The sequence below is a fragment of the Ochotona curzoniae genome, unplaced genomic scaffold (genome assembly GCF_017591425.1).
Source record: "Ochotona curzoniae isolate NIBS_2020 unplaced genomic scaffold, NIBS_Ocur_1.0 contig_3332, whole genome shotgun sequence".
Classification (NCBI taxonomy): Eukaryota; Metazoa; Chordata; class Mammalia; order Lagomorpha; family Ochotonidae; genus Ochotona; species Ochotona curzoniae.
Genome location: NW_024465816.1, coordinates 1,560,875 through 1,579,289, shown reverse-complemented (window position 1 = coordinate 1,579,289; position 18,415 = coordinate 1,560,875). Strand labels below are relative to the sequence as shown.

General features: G+C 41.1%; 1 protein-coding gene across 1 annotated transcript in view; it reads left to right on the top strand.

Annotated features, from left to right (window-relative positions):
- Positions 1 to 18,415, top strand: part of FRY (FRY microtubule binding protein) — a 432,396-nt gene that overhangs the window by 102,434 nt on the left and 311,547 nt on the right. The window lies entirely within an intron of this gene.

The following is an 18,415-nucleotide window of genomic DNA, read 5'->3' as shown; positions in this document are numbered from 1 at the left end:
TGTGTTTTATTTTTGCAAGTTACTGGATTGTTGAGTGAAGCTAGTGTTTGTGTGCACCCGAAATTAACATCATTAAATACTCCAATGCATGCTTCAAATTCCTGTCTTGCATCAGAGCCTAAAACCATTTGTTGTGAAGGGCTCAATTAAACAATGTGGATGGTGAAATGTCTGAGAGAACAGGAGACACATGGATCGCCGTCCTGATGAAAGGACTCTGATGTCTGCTCCAGATGTCTAGGCGGGATTCTTAGTGGAGGGCCTGTGAGATAGCTGCGCTGCCAAATCCTCACTGAGCTAGCGGAGTGATTCCTGGAGAGTCTGCGTGACTCGGTCAACTTGATCTCAGTGCTGTTTGCTTTGGAATTTCTAGGAAAAAAAAACTATAAATGAAGTTTTTGTTGTCATTTATTGATGGATCTTTGCTTGCCGAGGGTAGATTAGAACCAACTGCTCAGGGTTAAGTCTGTAACAATAGAGATGGAAAATTAATCCAGTAAGTCTTATTTCACAAAAGTTGTATTGATTCCTCTAATGGTTGACTGTTTATGCTGTCTTAGGAAAAACAGCTAGCTGATGATGTAAAGATAGGAAACCCAGGGGCACAAAATTAAAATTTCAGTTTCTGATGGAAGGTGTTGCTTTTATGAGGTTTTTCTGTTGGTTCAGTGATGTTGCCCGTTTATCAAACTCTTCCTCAGAAGAAAAGCAAAGCTCAGTGGAACAGGCCGGCAGCATGAGTTTGTTGGGGCATCATAAGAGAAATGCTCCATGGGAAGCACTTAAGTGTCTCAAGTACCTGACAAAACCCAACCACTCTCTCCTGATGGTACCAGGCAACTCACGCAGACTTTTGCAGTAGTTGCTTGACCTGAAGCCCTTTCTGATGAATCAAGTCACCATCGCTAGTAGAACTTTGTTACAGGCTGTTTTCTATCTTCAGTCTTCCTCTCTTCCTTATATACTTGGATCTATGTAGGTTGCAATTCATCCTGCCTTTGTCAGCTAGCACTAACACATCCCAGAAAGGCTTCTCCTTTGACCAAACCACAGATCCCCAAGAGGGGATCCTCCCTCTAGTAGCCTTAGCTCTGTTCCTGCCAGGTCCTGTGACCCCTGGGATGTCACCTACTATCACAAAGTTATGAAGAGATCTCTTAACTTGCATCTTATATATTCCGCTTTCTAAGATCTTGAGTTCACATAATTAAGTTGGCACAGTGGAGTCATAGAAACAGCATTAAGCTTCAGAGAGCTGAGTTCTATTCTGAACCATGTCACCATGCCCCTACCTGCCTAGGTGTGTGATCCACTGACCCCCCCATGGCCTTCAGCTATGTCTTTTATTCTGCTTGTTTCTGACATTAATGCTGTCCTTGGGGATGGCAGCAGTTGGGCTTTTCCATTCTCTGCTCTTCTGCAATGGACAAATCAGAGAGTAAATCTGCCCACAGTTTGAATAATATCAGACATTCAATCTCTAAATTCCCTTTCAAAGAAACCACAACCCCACTGTCATGTGGGTTCTGCCTGAACAGTGGATGGTTCAGAAATGCCACTGAGCTAGTCCTCCAGTCCAAGTGCCAGTCCACACCCTGAAAGAAGCAGGGTCCAGACTTGGAAGCATTCTGATTTAATGTTGCTATGCAATTACACATAAAACTCATACTTAATAAATGTGAGCCTTGAGGGTCAGAGAAATTAAGAAGCATCTCAAAATTCATGAATGTCAAAACTAGGGCTCAGACCTAAAATCTTTTGACTCCAGTATTGGAATCATTTTCTGTTCTCTGCCGCTGCCTCCCCGTGGTCAGCTATTGCTGTCAGTTGGCTGAGGAGTTCTGAGTGTTGGGCACACAGGGGTATTCCCCATCAACTTTCACTCTGACCCTTACATGCAACTGGCACACCTTTATCTTCACCTGAAGTCTCATGGTCAGTCCTTCTGAAGTGATGAATTGATTGTTTGATAACTTCATTCATTCATTTAAGACTGTTGCTGAAGGACAACACTATTGTAATAACTGGGGCAGAACAGCTGGGGGAGAATAGGGAGGGAGAAAAAGCAAGAAGACAGTGAAATACTTATATGTATAAAACTATATTATGGAAAATAATACAAATTTTAAAAAGTAAAAAGTCATAATACTACAAAACAGAATTGTAATTAACATTTTAACATGATTAATAAGCAGGGATAATAGTATTATGTTAAAAGGTATGGTTAAAATAATATTTTTCAAAAGATGAACATATCAGTAGAAAAATGGATAAAGACCATGAATTCACATGAAAAGAAATCCAAATTAAAATTATGTATATAAAAAAAGAACTGTTCACTTAGTTCTTTTTTTGTGTTGGGGCTAATCTTTCAAGAATCCAGCTTCATATTCCTTTTGTCCTTATCCATTTATCCTCTCGGAACCATCTCACATTGCAGAAAGTTACCCATCTCAAAGATAAATGCATTTCACTGCCTTGCTTAGGATTCTTTAGCATTATTCCTGCTCCTCAGATAAAGTCTGAATTCCTTAACATGAATAGCATAGAATACATGCTAAAATGTATCTACTGCTTTCAGCACAACCCCTTCCCTAGCTTTCCTTTGGTGTGTCAATAAATTCAGCGAACTTCACATCCCTTGGCCCTTATGCTTGCTTCTCTAGAGTAGCTACTGCATGCTTCATCTGATAGTTTCACCTAACCCCCTCTTTGGGTTCAGGTTATCAGTTTGATAATCATCTCCTAAGAAGTTTCCAGGACCCCTCACATTTGGGTTGTCCATTCTATGCCGTTCTTGTAACATCTAGACCTCTCCCTATCACAGCACTTATCACCTTCTATGTAATCTTGTTTATTTGTCCATATATCCCAATAGCCAGTGATTCCAGGACCACATCAGTGTTTTAAAGCACTGTACACTTGGTACCTATCACAGTACCTGAGACATAACATGCATTCTCTAAATATTTATCCAACAGACTCATATTGTGCTGAATGGAATTGACTCTTGGCATGCTATGTAGGTTGTCCCTCTTTGAAATCCTCTTCATGCCAGCCTCCTCTCGACACACACACATATCCCTGCATTCCTGTTCTGCCATTTTCTCTGTTCTCCACCTAGACCTGGACATGAACCTGGACCTGTGAAAGCTCAGTCCAGTCTTCCATCTTGTGAGGGTCACCTATCCTTCTCCTTCTGATCTCTCCTTCTCTCTGTTCTCCTCTGTGCCAGCCCCTCCTTGTCCTCAGCACTGTGTTACATTAACTTTATATTCTATAGAAAGTATTTAAAAAACATATACCCTGTACTTCCTGGAATGGCCCAATTGTCCATGAGAGGAGTTCACAGACTACATGTCCAGTCAACATCTGGCGGCTAATTAACTGATGTGCTGTAGCTGTATCAATCCTGTGGGATTTGTTAGATCCTAATTCCAAGAAAGAATTAGTTGGTAGGTGGAGACTATCGAAAAGGAAAGACTTTATACTGACTTTTCTTTCTTGTTATCACACTATAATGCGTGGCTTTGTATTGTTTTTGTTTTTGTTTTTGTTTTAGGTTGGTTGGTTGGTTGCTTTGGCATGGTGTCAGTCACTCATTGAACAATATGTTTGAGTTTTATTAAATTCCAGCAGCCTAGGCTTTGGAGTTAGAACAGTTCCTGGTCTAGGCTAATGGGAAAGTTTGTCTACATGATGCCTTGAATATTGTACAAGTTTCTACATACTTCCAAAAGAAAGAAATGAATGAATCTACTGGACACAGTGGTATATTATAGAAGAGAGTCAATATATTAAAAAATCTGGTTATATTTATAATTAAGTAAATTTTGAACATTTTGAAGTAACGCTGTTTTGTGTTTGGAGTAAGTTTTATTGGAAATGCTGGCTAGCCATCAGAGTAATGACCTCTCTGAACGTACACAGCCTGGCTGACAGGTGAGGATGGATGTCTGCTTGTTTCTAACCACGGGGATGGCCACTCTGGTGAGGCATGCCCTCTCACTCACAGCCTGGATAGTGCTGGTCTAAAACTCCCCAGTCCCAAGCTTTCTGAGCACCCTCATGCCTCGACAAGTGGAAAACTCCACGCCGAGTCTCGTGTCATGGTCACAGTCCACTGCAGCGGCACTAACCTTTGGACTCTGGCTAAAAGGTATAAATGAAGCAAGAATTTCCTGTTTAGATTTGGGTTTCTTTCCCCCAACTATCTGTTTATGTATATGCAGAATTCCCATATCCAAAGACATCTGAGATTTGAAACACTTTCCCCCCTAAATAAAAAAAAAAAAAAGAAAAGAAAAGAAAAAGAAAAAAAGTTGCTCGGCCTGTGTCCTGCTCTCTGTTAGAACTCTGGTACCTGGAGATTTGGACACTTGAAGCTGTTTGTTTCCATTGAGGTGTGGAGAACTGGCCTGGGGAGCTCCAGGGCATGTGCAGTAGAAAGAGTGCTTCCTAGCACTGAGACCACCTGTCCTTTGTTCAGTAACCACTATGAGATGTCAGAAACCATGTTTCAAATACCAGGGTATTTTCCAAACACTCATCCACAGAATTTTCCATGTGTATGTGCTTAAGAGCTGGGAAAGTAATCAGTCAGGTAGAAAATGATGTACAAGAAGAAATATATCACACCCATTCCACCAGCGACACTGCTTGCCTATAATTGCCTTGAATAGTCACATCAGAGCAGGACACACACGGTGGTCAAAGCCATGGGCATTTTGAAGACTCTCTTCTTACATAGGGACCTCAGCCCGGGGATTTCTTTGTCAGTATCTGCTTCAGAACCGGGCTCAGTTCGGATCCTTCCTCTTACCACGGAAGGAACCTGGGGCAAGGCAGAACCTGATTTCTCAGCACCTGTTTCATTACCTGTGAAATGGGATTATAGGAGCCGATTTTATAGGTTATAGCAAGCCAAAAGGAGGGATTGTGGGATTATGAAATGATGCGTGTCTGAGGCTGTATCATTCTTTCTTGGTTTTAATGATTTGGATCATTGCAGGGAATGCTTTTTCTTCTGAGGGCTGGCTCATGGGTGCAAATGTAGCACTGCCAAATTTTCACACCTAAAATGTTACCCAGAGTTATTCATCAGACCTTTTGTTATTTAAATTCTATATAATAAGACATTGCTAAAAGAGTCATTGTAACTTTTTTTTTAAGAAAAGAATGACATGACATGGAGACTCTTCATGAATAAAATCCACAAATTTTCTTCAATGTGAATCATTAAACATAAGTTTATCATTTGAAGCCTCTGAAAATTATGCAATATTAGAAACAGCCATGCCTGTGTTTACTAAGTGTGTTATAGCCTTAATATGTTTGATGTTTTTGCCTGGTTTTGTCTTTTGAAAGCTTTGCTTTTGGAAATTACGCCCTTGAGCTTTTTTTTCAACAAATAATGAAATAGGAAAATAATTGGTTTCTTCTTGTGATGTTTTTAAAGACAGCTTGTATAACATTATAAGTGAATTAACCACTTGAAGTTAAAACATTTGAAGATTCAAAATATATTTTATATTTTATTTTATATTTTTGAAAGGCAGTTTGACAGAGGGAGGAACGAGAAATCTTCCATCTGCTGATTCACTCCCCAAATAGCCACAATGGCAAGTACTGGGTTGAGTCAAATCCAGGAGCCTGGAATTCCATCCACTTTTCCTATCTAGGGATGACAGCCCAGGCATTGGGTCCATCAGGTACATTTGTAGAAGCATAGCAGCTGGGACTCAAGATGCCAGCACTGCAGAAGGCAACCTAACCCAGTGGACCAAAAGGCCAGCCACCTGCAAAAGGTTAAAAGTCAACTTTTAACGTTTTTATTTGAAGTTTTATATTAATGGCATTGATTAATAAAAACATTGGCACAAAACATGAAGCAGCATGCCAACTTAAAGGAATATTTATTTCTTGGAGAAATTTCTTAAGGGGAGAGTTTTGTTTTTGTTTTACTTTGTTTGCTTTTCTAAAGAGAAGACACGTTTAATGAGATGACTAGTAATTACTATGAGGGAAAACTAAAGCATTACTGGTATGATATTTGTATATATTACTCATAGTCAAATGGAAAATGCTTTCCCCTTTATACAAGCATTGATGATATACCCAGTATATGAATAATGATTTATAGCGCTACAATAGGCTTTTCTCCTAATCGTACAAAAAAATGAGATTCAGAATCCTGCATTCACCATACAAGTAAAATGAGAAGTGCCTTAAAGACTTTTGCTTAAAAGCAGGTAGTTCCTTTGTATTGCTCTACAGCTAATCTACAGTTACAGATTTGACAGCTCCCTTCTGCTTTTTCTCTCCCCTTAAATGCTGCTTTAGATATATTCAAACAGAGACCCTGGAAATATTTATGTTCATGGAATTTTTGTGTTTATTCAGCATATTTTAATAATATGCTGTAAGCATTTGCGGTTGTTTACATTAGATATTGTAGTTTTTAAGAAAATGTGTGGAAGGAACAATGGTGATCTGCTTACTCAGTTACATTGGAAGCAACTCACCTCACATTCTTTGTTTCAGTTCATTTGGGTAAAGGAGCCACCTAAGAACTCTACCTGTATTATTTAATTTTCATACTACTAACATTTTGTATAATCTAGAAGACAAATTTGTAAATAGAATTTACGTAAGTGGATTACATAGATGATCATTTTTATTTGACACCAATGTGAACACTCTTTACAAAATAAAATATATTCCATTGTGAATTTTTAAATATTTAGTTATTTATTTTGAAAGAAAGAGCAAGAGAGAGAAAGAGACGTCTTCCTTGTGTGGCTCATTTCCCAGACGCCCACAATGGCCAGTTTTGAGCAACAGCCAGACTTAGGAGCCAGAAGCCTCATCTGGTTATCCCACAAGTGTGGCTGGGGCCAAAACTTGGACCATGTCCCTCTGCTTTTCCCGGGCTGTTTTAACAGGGAGCTTTGTTGAAGTGAAGCAGCTGGAACATGAACTTGCACCTTTATAGGAAGCTGATGTCCCAGGGCATGGCTTTCCCTACTACCCCACAACACTGGCCCTCAGTCATGAGTGTAAGTTTTTGAATTTCCATTCCAAATGGAGTTAATCCTTTCGTGCTGACCGAGTGGTTGTCAGGTGTGTCTTTGAACATCCTGGAAGCCATGTGGATGGTGTATGCTTCTGTCATTGGATTAGCTTTCTGGATGGTGTTTCCTCCACTATGAAATAATTTCTCTTCCATCTTTACATTTACCAAAGACTAAAACCTGAAGCCTAAAGCTCAAATGAATGAATAATTAATCCTGGACAAAGTTTAAAACAACTCCCCTTTTTTAAAAAAGAGAAAAAAGATACAACTTAAAGAATCATTTTTTTAAGTTATCAAAATATGTACCCAAGTGTAAATGGCAGGTACACCTGAGGAAGACTACATCTATTCAACAAGTCTCAGCTGTCTTCTTGAAAAGCTCCTGGATGCAAAATGCTGTGTGTCACTCACCATTGACAGTAACCATTTGTTTTCCCATGTAATTGTTACCTGGAGAGCAGAATGTGTGAACTCAGGCAGCCTTGCTTCTCTGACATCAGTTAGTGACAATACTGACACTGCATTAGTGGCCTTCAGAAGTAGTAATGGTATTTCCTTACAAGGAAGTCGCAGGGGGCTGCTTTGTGGAAGGGGGGGTGTTATTCCTTCTTTTAACATGTCTTTTCTCAGCCCATGAAAAAGCAGCTTAGTGGGAAAGAGTCCTTATTGGATGTCCATCCCCAGGGTCCAGTTCTGGGAAGGCTTTCTAGTCTTCTAGGAAGATCCTTGAACCCTGCATGATCAGACACATCCAGATCCCTGCAGAAGCTTTTCCAGGATCCCTGGAACGTTTGATTTCAAGAGAGGGCCCTGGATTCTGACTGCATTGTTAGAACATACATGTTTGCCGAGAGCTCTTGATGTTTATCCTGACCCCTGGTTGAGGACTACTGAGGTAAAAGAAGAAAATATCCTGAAAGATTAAGGTTAGTCCTAGTCTCTTCCACATTTTGCAGGAAGGAAGCAGGAGCTGCCTGACAGGACCCCTACCTGCCGCTATCATGCAGTGCCTCTCCCATACCTTCCCACTACCACCCTCAAAACTCCTGCCAAGAAAGATAACCAAGGGGTTCTTTCCTAATAATGTCTTGATATGAACTCCATTGTGTACAACTTTTCTGCGGCCCAACTCATAGCCACATAAAGTCAGAGCTGGACAATGCAGAGGGCAGATCTGCCATCTCAAGGTCATTGTTCTAGCCCCGCTCACGCCATAGGGTCCATTCCATCACTGAGCCTCTTTGTGCCCCGAACAGGTTTCTTTAAAATGTAACAGTGTCTGTTAGAGCTGGTTAGAATACAAAGATGAAAAACATTTTGAATCCTTAAAAATAAAAGCTCTCAGCAATACAAATAATGTTAGGAAATAAAGAAATGCTGAATTAAGTTAATAAAGGCCATCCCTGGTATTGAAGGCTGAGCAGAAATGCCTGATTCAGAAATGGAATAAATTATAGCTGCGTATTTTTCTTTTGTTATTGAGACATTTCCATCCAAAATAAATAGCAGTCTGTGTTATGTCTCAAAAGAAATATTACCAAAATATAATTACTTTTTAAAAGGATGCCATACATCACCAAGTAATAATTTAAATAAAAAGATTATACAGTTTTGGCACACCAAACATCCCAAAGTTATAGCCTTTCATATTGGCTTCATTTTTGCAAAAGTAGAGTTATCTCTGCTGTTTCAAATACAGGCAAGTCCTTCTTTAACAAAAAGTAGGTGACTCTAAGCTGTGTTCTAAGTATTTACGCTAATGATAGAAGCCATTTTATTGGCAATAAGTCACTTTCTGATTCCCAGAGCAGACACTCCCACATGTGTAAACAGATGGGCAGGAGGAAAGGAAATGACCAAGAAGATTTTCTTCAGGCACAACCTAAAATAGAAACTCAAAATTGCCACAAGGAGAGCTGGAAGGTGACAATGAGAAAGAACCCCAGGAATGTGTCTTAGCAGGAATGCAATAATGAGAGACTCACACTTCTAGGCACCTCCTCCCACAGGAAATATGTGAGGTGGTTTTCCTGTTACAGGTTTGTTGTGTTAGAAAGGGCAAGACAATATGCAGATGGGAAACTGGATTTGGTGCTCGTCCTGCAGGAGGGGAAAGCACCCTGACAGGCATCCAGGTGGTGACAAATGAAGGAAGCGGGAATGACATTGCTGCTGCCCTCATTAGTAGTTGGTAGTTGTTCCCCTTGTGAAAGTTTTAAAGTTTCAAAGTTCTTGATCATTCTTTTGGAGAGTATACCTATTTATTTGAAAGACAGAGGATAGGAGAGGGAGAGACAGCCACAAGAGGCTGCAGTGGCCAGGTCTGGGCCAATGGATCCAGGGATCTGGAACTCCGCCATGTGAGGTTCCCACAGGAGTGCAGAGACCCAAGAACTGGGATGGTCTCCACTGCCTTGCCAAGCTTTTTGACAAGGAGTAAAGTGAGAAGTAGATTAGCTGGGACTCAACCTTGTTTCTGCTAGGGAATACTGACATCAGAAACGGTTTATCCCAAGAGCCACAATGCCAGCTCTGTTCTCAACCATTCTTGACTAGATTTCTAGATATTGTCAGTAGTAAGATGGGCTTTTGTTAAGAGGCTGCTTAGGATACCCACCTCCCACTCTGAGTGTTTAGGTTCAAGTACTAGCTCTGCTTGCAGTTCTAGCTTCCTGCTAATGTGTCCCTCGGAGCAGGCAGTGATAGCTCCAGTGAATCTCTATAGCCAAGTAGGTGGACCCAGATGGAGTTCCCGGTTCCTGGCTTCAGCTTGGCCCAGATTTAGCCGTTTTAGGCTTGCAGTGGTGTGAAGCAGCAAGTAATGGGCCTCTGTCTTTCAAATGAGTACTTTTTTTTTTAAAAGATTTATTTATTTATTGGAAAGTCAGATATACAGAGAGGAGGAGAGACAGAGAGGAAGATCTTCCATCCGATGATTCACTCCCCAAGTGAGTGCAATAGCTGATGCTATGCCGATCTGAAGCCAGGATCCAGGAACTTCTTCCGGGTCTTCCACACGGGTTCAGGGTCCCAAAGCAGTCCTCGACTGCTTTCTCAGGCCACGAGCAGGGAGCTGGATGGGAAGTGGAGTAGCCGGGATTAGAACCGGTACCTATATGGGATCCCGGGGTGTTCAAGGCGAGGACTTTAGCCGCTAGACCACGCCACCAGCCCCAATGAATACATTTTTAAAAAGAAGTAATGATTAGTTAATACAAGATTGAATGGAATGATGCAGGAATAGAGAGGCTAGCTTTATTCTCTCCACCCCCAAATAATAACAAGCATGAATTGTAAGAGAATTTTTGAAAAATTCATGGGGAAAAATTAGAAGATATATTTGTTTTTGGTGCCAGGAAGTTTGAAATATATGCCTAGTTTTTGTTTTGTAATACACACATTTTCTATGAATTTTTTGAGGTGTCCTAGTATGCGTATTGCTACCCGCTGCTTGTGTTTGCACCTTCCCTGCGACTCTCCTCCTTGGCAGGCCTCCCTAGCACAGGTTGCACCTGGCACACTTGAGCAACAGAGGTAGACATTGCTAATATGCATGAAATTTGGATGTTGAAACAGAAACCCATCCTTGCACATTGCTTTCATTCTGTTTGAAAATGCGGTGTGTGGAAGGAGATGAAAAGTTGGCTCAAAACTGAACTCTATTTGCAGTATTTGGTGCAGTGATTAGAAATTTGCTTGGGGTGCCCACATTCAATGTTGGCTGGAGTGCCTTGTTTTGGGTCCTGCTTCTGTTTGCCTTCCATTTTCTCACTAATACACACACTGGGGGCGGGTGGGTAGCAGCAGGTGATGGCTCAAATGCTTGGGTCCCTGCCACTTACCTGGAAGACTGGGAGTGAGTTCTAGGCTACTGGCTTTAGTCCAACCCCAGCTGTTGCAAGTAACTCTGCAGAAAAAAGATCCACCTCCCTGGCTCCCCACCCCTCCAGCTTTAATCTCTGTCTTTAGCATAAAATTAAAACAAATAAAAGTCTGTAGAAGTCTACCATATTCTTTCAGGAGCCGTAGTAGGGTATCATATTTATGGTTTCATTTCTTTTAAATGTGGACATTTGGGATTAGGAAACATTTTAAATAGATTAATATGTAAAAACTGTTCACAAAATACACATTAATCAACTGAATGGAATTCGGCCCCTATCCCAAACCAGAATGTTTTTAAACTCCTGGTCTCCTGGATGCTGTAACTAGAATCCCAGGATATCATCTCTCTGCCAGACACTCATTGCTGAGCTGAGTGACATGAGATCTCTTTAAATGCTGTATTATGAAACTGTGATATATAATTTGCAACTTTAAAATACAAGTTTAAATATTTGAAATACTCTGAGTTGCATTCATAAGTGGCAACAGTTTTCCATTCAGTTTTTAAGGAATACAATTAGGCAAGAAGTAGACTACAGTTTAAACGTATTTAGATTACATTATTCGGAAAATAAGGAGAAAACAGCATTTTTTTTTTAATCAGTGACATGGATTCTTCAAACTTGGACCTTGCCAGCCAACTCTGTATATGAATGATTTATCTCAGTTTTTTATTTCATCGTTGTTACTTTGTTTAATGATAGAGCATCCTGGGAGACTGCTAACATTTACTCAAAAGTTTTGTTCTCTCTAGTAAGTTTTACTCGCATAAATGGCTCTAAGTCATGGATATTTACTGTTTCCCATACTCAAATGGCAAAGTGCTGGGTGCTTGTCCTGTTGAAGGATTTAAACAAGAAACACAACATACTTGGCAGTGAGCACAACGGGAAATCAAAGAATCCATGGACTATGTGAGAGCATCAGATTCAGTACATTAATGGATTACAGATGAGGGCCCAGCGCTTTACCTGGGCAGAGAAACCAGTGCCCTGCATTAGAATGTGTGCATTTTACTCGAAGCTCTACCTCCTGGGTCCATCTGCTGCTTACCACACTGCAAGGCAGCAGGAGATGGCTCAGGAAGTTGGGTTCCTGGCTTTTCCCAGATCCAATGCCTAGTACTACTGGGAATATTTAATGAGTCTATGGATAACAGCTCTCCATCTCTGTCCAGCTCTCTTTCTCTCAGATGATGTATGAAAAAGAAAAAAAGAAAGAAAGAAAAAGAATGAAAGAAATATAGACCTAGCTTATCTCAAGGTTTGTTGATTTTCACATTCCAGGACATGGTTCTTCATGAGATCATCATTAACAGCTAGGTTAAGATTCTCAATGCAGTTTTTTTTTTTTTTTTGTGGTGAAAACTCAGGACAAAATAATGCCTACGCCACCAGAGGCCAGTGACCCATGCAACATCAACTTGTGTTTATTAATCTCTCACATGTTCACCGTTGTACAGCAGACACTGTGGTATCAGGCAGGCTGCCAAGCAGGTGTAGGGGCAGAAGTGCCCGTCCATCCTGGTGGAGGAGACAATTAATAGACATGAGTATAGTCTAGACCTCACCTGGCTCTATTCTGCAGACCTTCCTTAGAGAGAAGTCTGTTTCTTTGCTGAAGACAGCCGTAAAGTGAGAGAGAAGGAATTTTACTTTAATGTAACTTATTTTTAAAAAAACCTACTTTTTAAATGTATTTAAGAGAGGGAGATGGGGGAGATGAAGCAAGAGGGAGGATTTGTTCTCTAGGAAAGAGGAGGATCTGTTGGTGTCCTTGGCCCTCACAGATTCAGATTTGTTGCTGTTTCCTTACACCTGTGTCCCTGGGCTGCCTTAAGTGCCTGTTTCTGTTAGTGTGTCCCTTGTTCTTTTTGGTCATGTATGGATTTTTTTTTCACTGTCTTCCCCTTCTGTCTTCTGTGGACTATGCGGATTCACACGTGAAGTTCATGACCCTTCCTTGATTGCCAAAAACAAAGATGTAACTGTGCAAACCTCCGTGTGGACAGTAGATCCCACAACATGTCTGGAAAGAGGAGGACAAGTGGGCCTAGGTATTTATTCAGCACAAAGGGTCTGTCCTTGAAAAGCATTCTTGTTGAAAGGTGTGATTAGTGGTAAAGTAAGCTTATGAATAGAGAGGGCATTCAAATTACTGACAGAAGGGAGCGGGGGACTAGAGACATTGACGGGGAGGAACAGGAGTGAGCCAAGTGCGGTCATCTTCTTGGAACTTTATGGAATACATGCAATTTGTCCTCATTATATTAATTTTTAATTTTTTAAAATTTGATAAAAGCAGAAGAAAAGCTGTGTCAGCGATACAGCATCCCATGACACTCTCAGTGTCCTTCCTACCAACATCCAACCTCTGGCCATCATGGTGGGTCTTTTATACTTTGCCTTTCCCTTTAAAATTCTCTAAATTTCACATGTCTTTAGAATTTCGCCTTTTTCACTCCCTGCAATAGACAGAAGTTCTGCTCTTTTCAGTGTCTACTTCCAAGTTGTTTTTGAGTCCTATCATTGTTCATCTAAAGCACATCCTGTAGCTCATCAAAACCAAAGGGCCATCTTACACACTTCTCTTTGGTATAGGTAGCTAGATTGGCTGAGCAGTTGATTTAAAAGGCAGAACAACATATTGAGAGAGGAAGATCTTCCATCCACCGGTTTGCTCCCCCAAAAAGTCTGGGCCAGCCTGGAGCAAGGAGCAAGGAACTCCGTCCTGGACTCCCACATGGGTAGTAGTGACTCAAGTACTTGGGTCACTTTCTGCTGTCTTCCCAGGCACTTTAGTAGGAAGTTGGATTAAAAGTGGAACAGCCATGACTCCAGGCCACACTGCAACATTGCCAGGGGCAGCCAAACCCACTCTGCCACAGTGCTGACCTGTGAGACTGCTCTTTATGTCCACCATCATCGTAACAGCATGTGAGGACCATTGGAAAATATTGTGAAAAGCTGAACAGATTTGGCATTGTCTTGGGAGTATGTTCTTTTCATCCTCATGATTTGGTTCTGTGGGAGGACTCCTTCAGCCCATTTTTTTTTTGTTGTTGCCTAACAAGGCTCATACTCTGCAGGGGGCAGCTAGAGTTCAGAGTGCGTTTTGTTTTTTTTCCTTTTGTACGCATGCAATCGGCCTTCTTCTGAATAGAGCCCTGACAAGGTGACATTGTGACTGGAGCTAACTATCCCCCCATCATCCTGTTATTTGCTCAGGCCATCCTACTTAGCAGGGATCGCACACTTCTTAGAAGCTCTGGCAGTGAAAACTTTAGTACACTCATTAGTAAGGGATAAGGCTCATATTTCTCCAGTCTTAAGAGGATTTCTCTTGTTAGAAACATGGCTGTATTTATCTGAACAGGCTCAGTGACCTATTTAGCCAAGACCCACAAAGGACAGGGGTTGTTCAGGGACAACACGGGGAACTTGACGGACAGTGTCCCAGTGGATCGCAACCGGGGCAGCCACACCATTCTGAGTTAGTGGAATTCTACTATGTTTTTAATGCCCAGAGTACTTTTAAATTGTGACAAGTTTTTTTTTATTCATTTGGGCCATGAGTACAAATAAGTCTAGACTCTATTTTTCAACTCAGTTTACAGCAAAGCTGTGTCCATTTTAAAAGATAATTGAACTCCATATATCATATCGCTGTCATCTGGATACATTAGCCATACTGTCAATTAATAGATTTCCTTATCTAATGCATTTCTGTAATTTATTTTACAAAAATATGTGTAGTGTTCAGAAATGTGTCCACCCTATTGTGTGATAAAACATCTACCCATACTATTCCTAATAAGTGCACTGTCTTTTTGTGCTTCCATTGTCTGTGTATTTTAATTGTTAGGCCTCTGAATAGAAGAGTTCAGTTTTCTTAATCACCCAGTGATGCCTGCTCACAGCAGATGCTTGGGCGATGCTGTTGTCCCAACCTGCCAGTGCCATGTCACACCCCCCTGGATTCTGTTAGCAGTGCATGAAACCAGACAAATAATTTATTCATCCTTTTTGCCCTCAATTCTTCCAACTAAAGTTGGAGTAAAAACAGCCAATTCTTGGACATTCATATAAAAATCCCCAGATTCCAGAACTGCATTGCCAATGGTAGTTGTTCACTTGTTGGTAGATTTTCTCCAGTTAAACAGGAGACTTCCTGGGACTGGCTGCGTTTTCCTTTTGTTAGTGCCCCTGTCAGTGCGAAAGGCCCCTGGCTTTCAGAAACAGGCCACACACTTGATCAGACTGAGAGCTCCAGTTTTCCCCCCGGGCACAAAGGGAAGGCTTTGTCCCTTATCCTGGCCGCTTTCTGTGTGCTGGCCTGGACACACCTAACTACTGACTGTATTTGGCCCTGCTGTCCTTTCCTTGGCGTGTGTTTTCACAGACTTCCTCATCTTCCCACCTTGTTTTCTGTGACTCATGTTCTATTTCAAGGCTAAGCTCAAATGTCATCTCATTTCTCAAACTGTCCCTTACACTTCTACCACTAGATAATTATTTGTACTTTACTTTTGTTCTCTAGACCTCTGCTCATCATGTTTTTGTTGTATTTAAGTCTATATACGTGTGTGACTATCACCATTGCCAACTCAGGCTCCAAGAATGATGAAAACAAAAACAGTGCAGCAAGTGAATGATGAATGAATGAATATTTGTATTACCTGCCTTTTCTTACTCATTGGTAACACGTACTGAGCTATTTTTTGTCTAAGAAGCTGTAGTATGTGTTTTCTATTAAACTACTTTCTTCTTTCCTATTCTCTTGTCATCCACACTCTGGTGTCTTGATCCTACTTTAATATATCCCTAGTGAACAGAACTTGTGTTTTACAATATTAGCTACTTTAAGTCTTGTGTGGATGTGTTAAGTGATAAATATAAAAACACCATGACTGCACAGCAAAGCCAGTACTACTTTTGCAACTTCTTTTCCCTATTTATTGTAACTTGGGTAAATCCAAAGTCATTTCTTTGTGTGTCAATCAAGTTGCATGTTTTTGAGTCAGTGTTCATTAATTTTATTTTATTTGAGAGAAAAAAAGGCAAGATCCCATCCTCTGGTTTACTTCCCAAAGCCTGGGGTGGAACAAGTGAAAACCAGAAGCTGGAACTCAATGGATTTTCTCCACACAGGTGGCAGGGATCCAGGCACTGAGACACCACCTGCTTCCCCCCAGGCTCAACTTTGGCTGGACTGCAGAGCAGAGCCAGCACTCAGACCCAGAGACTCTGGCTGGACTGCAGAGCAGAGCCAGCACTCAGACCCAGGGACTCTGGCTGGACTGCAGAGCAGAGCCAGCACTCAGACCCAGGGACTCTGGCTGGACTGCAGAGCAGAGCCAGCACTCAGACCCAGGGACTCTGGTACGGAATGCAGGCATCCTGAATTAGCCGCTCAGCTGCTGCACCAAATGTCAGCTTCGAGTTTGTGTTCTTTACTAATTTATTTTGCTTCTGCATTCTTCATGAACTACCAACAATTGAAAGCTTCTTTTTGGCCAGTTCAGATTTAGAAAATCAAAATTTCCAGCACACTTGATTTCTGTGTCCATTACAGAATTCTGTTTTGTGCATCAGTATAGGAGGGTGAAGTAGCAAAAATGAAAAGCAACGACCCTATAATAACCTGTATGTGTCAGAATAAAAATGAGCTTATGGGAATGATGCCTAGGATGTATACCTCCTGTATTTAGTAAGCAGATGTCAAGTCCTTTTCCTAGGAAAGTATATTGAAATGATAACTCTTTGATGTATGAAATAGAATGTTTACCAAATGAAGCAACATAGCAAACATCTCTGGAATAACCAGCTTTACAACTGACAGCAAACTCCTCAGGGCAAGAACTTTATATGTTTGGCACAATTACACCTATTGTACACCAGTGCTATTTAAATATTTAATAACAGCTTCTCCCACACCGATCACTGGCAAGTCTAGCTTTCCTGATTTGTCATGCCTATGATCAAATATGTGTTTTACATTCTTCATTTTAGTGGCGGTGCCATTGTCTAGAGATGCGGCAGGTGTTCTGGGTGACTAGGAAAGAGAGGATTATCAGTGAATATCAGACAGTCCTGGTTTTCAACTCTTTTGAAGAAATCTTCACTTTTAGCAATAGATCTTCTAGAGTGAGCTATGTTTTCTCCTTAAATCACTTTCTTTTTTTAGAAAAAGATTTACTTATTTTATTGGAAATTCAGATATACAGAGAAGAGGAGAGACAAAGATATTTTATCTGATCATTTACTCCCCAAGTTACCAAGAAGGCCGGAGGTGAGCTGATCTGAAGCCAGGAGCTTCTTCCAAGTCTCCCACGAGGGTGCAGAGTCCCAAGGCCTTGAGCCATCTCCACTATTTTCCTAGGCTATAAGCATGGAGCTACAAGGGAAGTGGGGCCACTGGGACGTAAGCTTGTGGCTATATGGGTTGACGGCACATGCAACACGTGGACTTTAGCCACTACGCTACCATGCTGGGCCCAACAATCACTTTCTATCATTATACACTAGGATTTGGACTCCTTTATCCAGATTTATTGATGCCACTTTAGGCCTCTCACCTTAACTCCCCATAGGTCAATGTGGATTGTGTGTTAAGGACTCTTCTGGAAAAAAAAAGACCCTTCTGGTATACCTGTAGATGTTTTTCACTTCCCAAATGTCTAGTTATTACCTATTTCCAGTGTATTATTTGTGCCTTTTTACTCAGCCTCATATGTTTATTCACTTGTATGTTTCTCTGGAGATTGACTAAAACCAAGTGCTACTGTGTCGAATGTCCAGCCTGTTCAGTGTATTTCTTTAAAGGGGATTTACCCAGTAATCACTATTATGGAAGAAGAGAGCTGTTGTGGCAACAGATGGGAGTTTCCAGGCACATCCTTGTGGGTAACCTTTAGTTGGGCGGATTTTAGAAGAATAGTACACTATAAAGGCATTGGGAAGAGCAACATCGCTTGGAACTGGGAGCCAGACTTCTATTGATTGTGTGGACTCTGCCCTTGCCTTTGTGTATCAGAATTCCAATCTGTGTTGAGCAGAGAGCAAGAATTGAGCTAAAGGCAGGTTCACTGCAGTTAGAGGAATTTGAGGCAGAGAACTTGGCTAACAATGCTGCTACAGCCTGCCACCTTCAGCTTGTGACAGAGGGAGCACTTTCACCTCCATCCACTCGTACTTTCTTGCCCGGTAACCTCTCTTGTAACTTTTGCCACAATTTCCCTATGTCTGGCCAAGTCTGGAGCTCTCATTCATGCTCACGCAAAGCGATATTTGTTGTTATTGTGGCAGTAATATTCAACCAGCCCACAAAGGGATTTGATCTGTTGTTTTGATTAATAGGTTATTGCGAAGGTCCAGGTGTATGTGCCAATAGTAAGAAAGTTATAAAGCCATATGAACATGCTGCTCAAGTGTGTTTAGTTTCATTCAGCTTGTC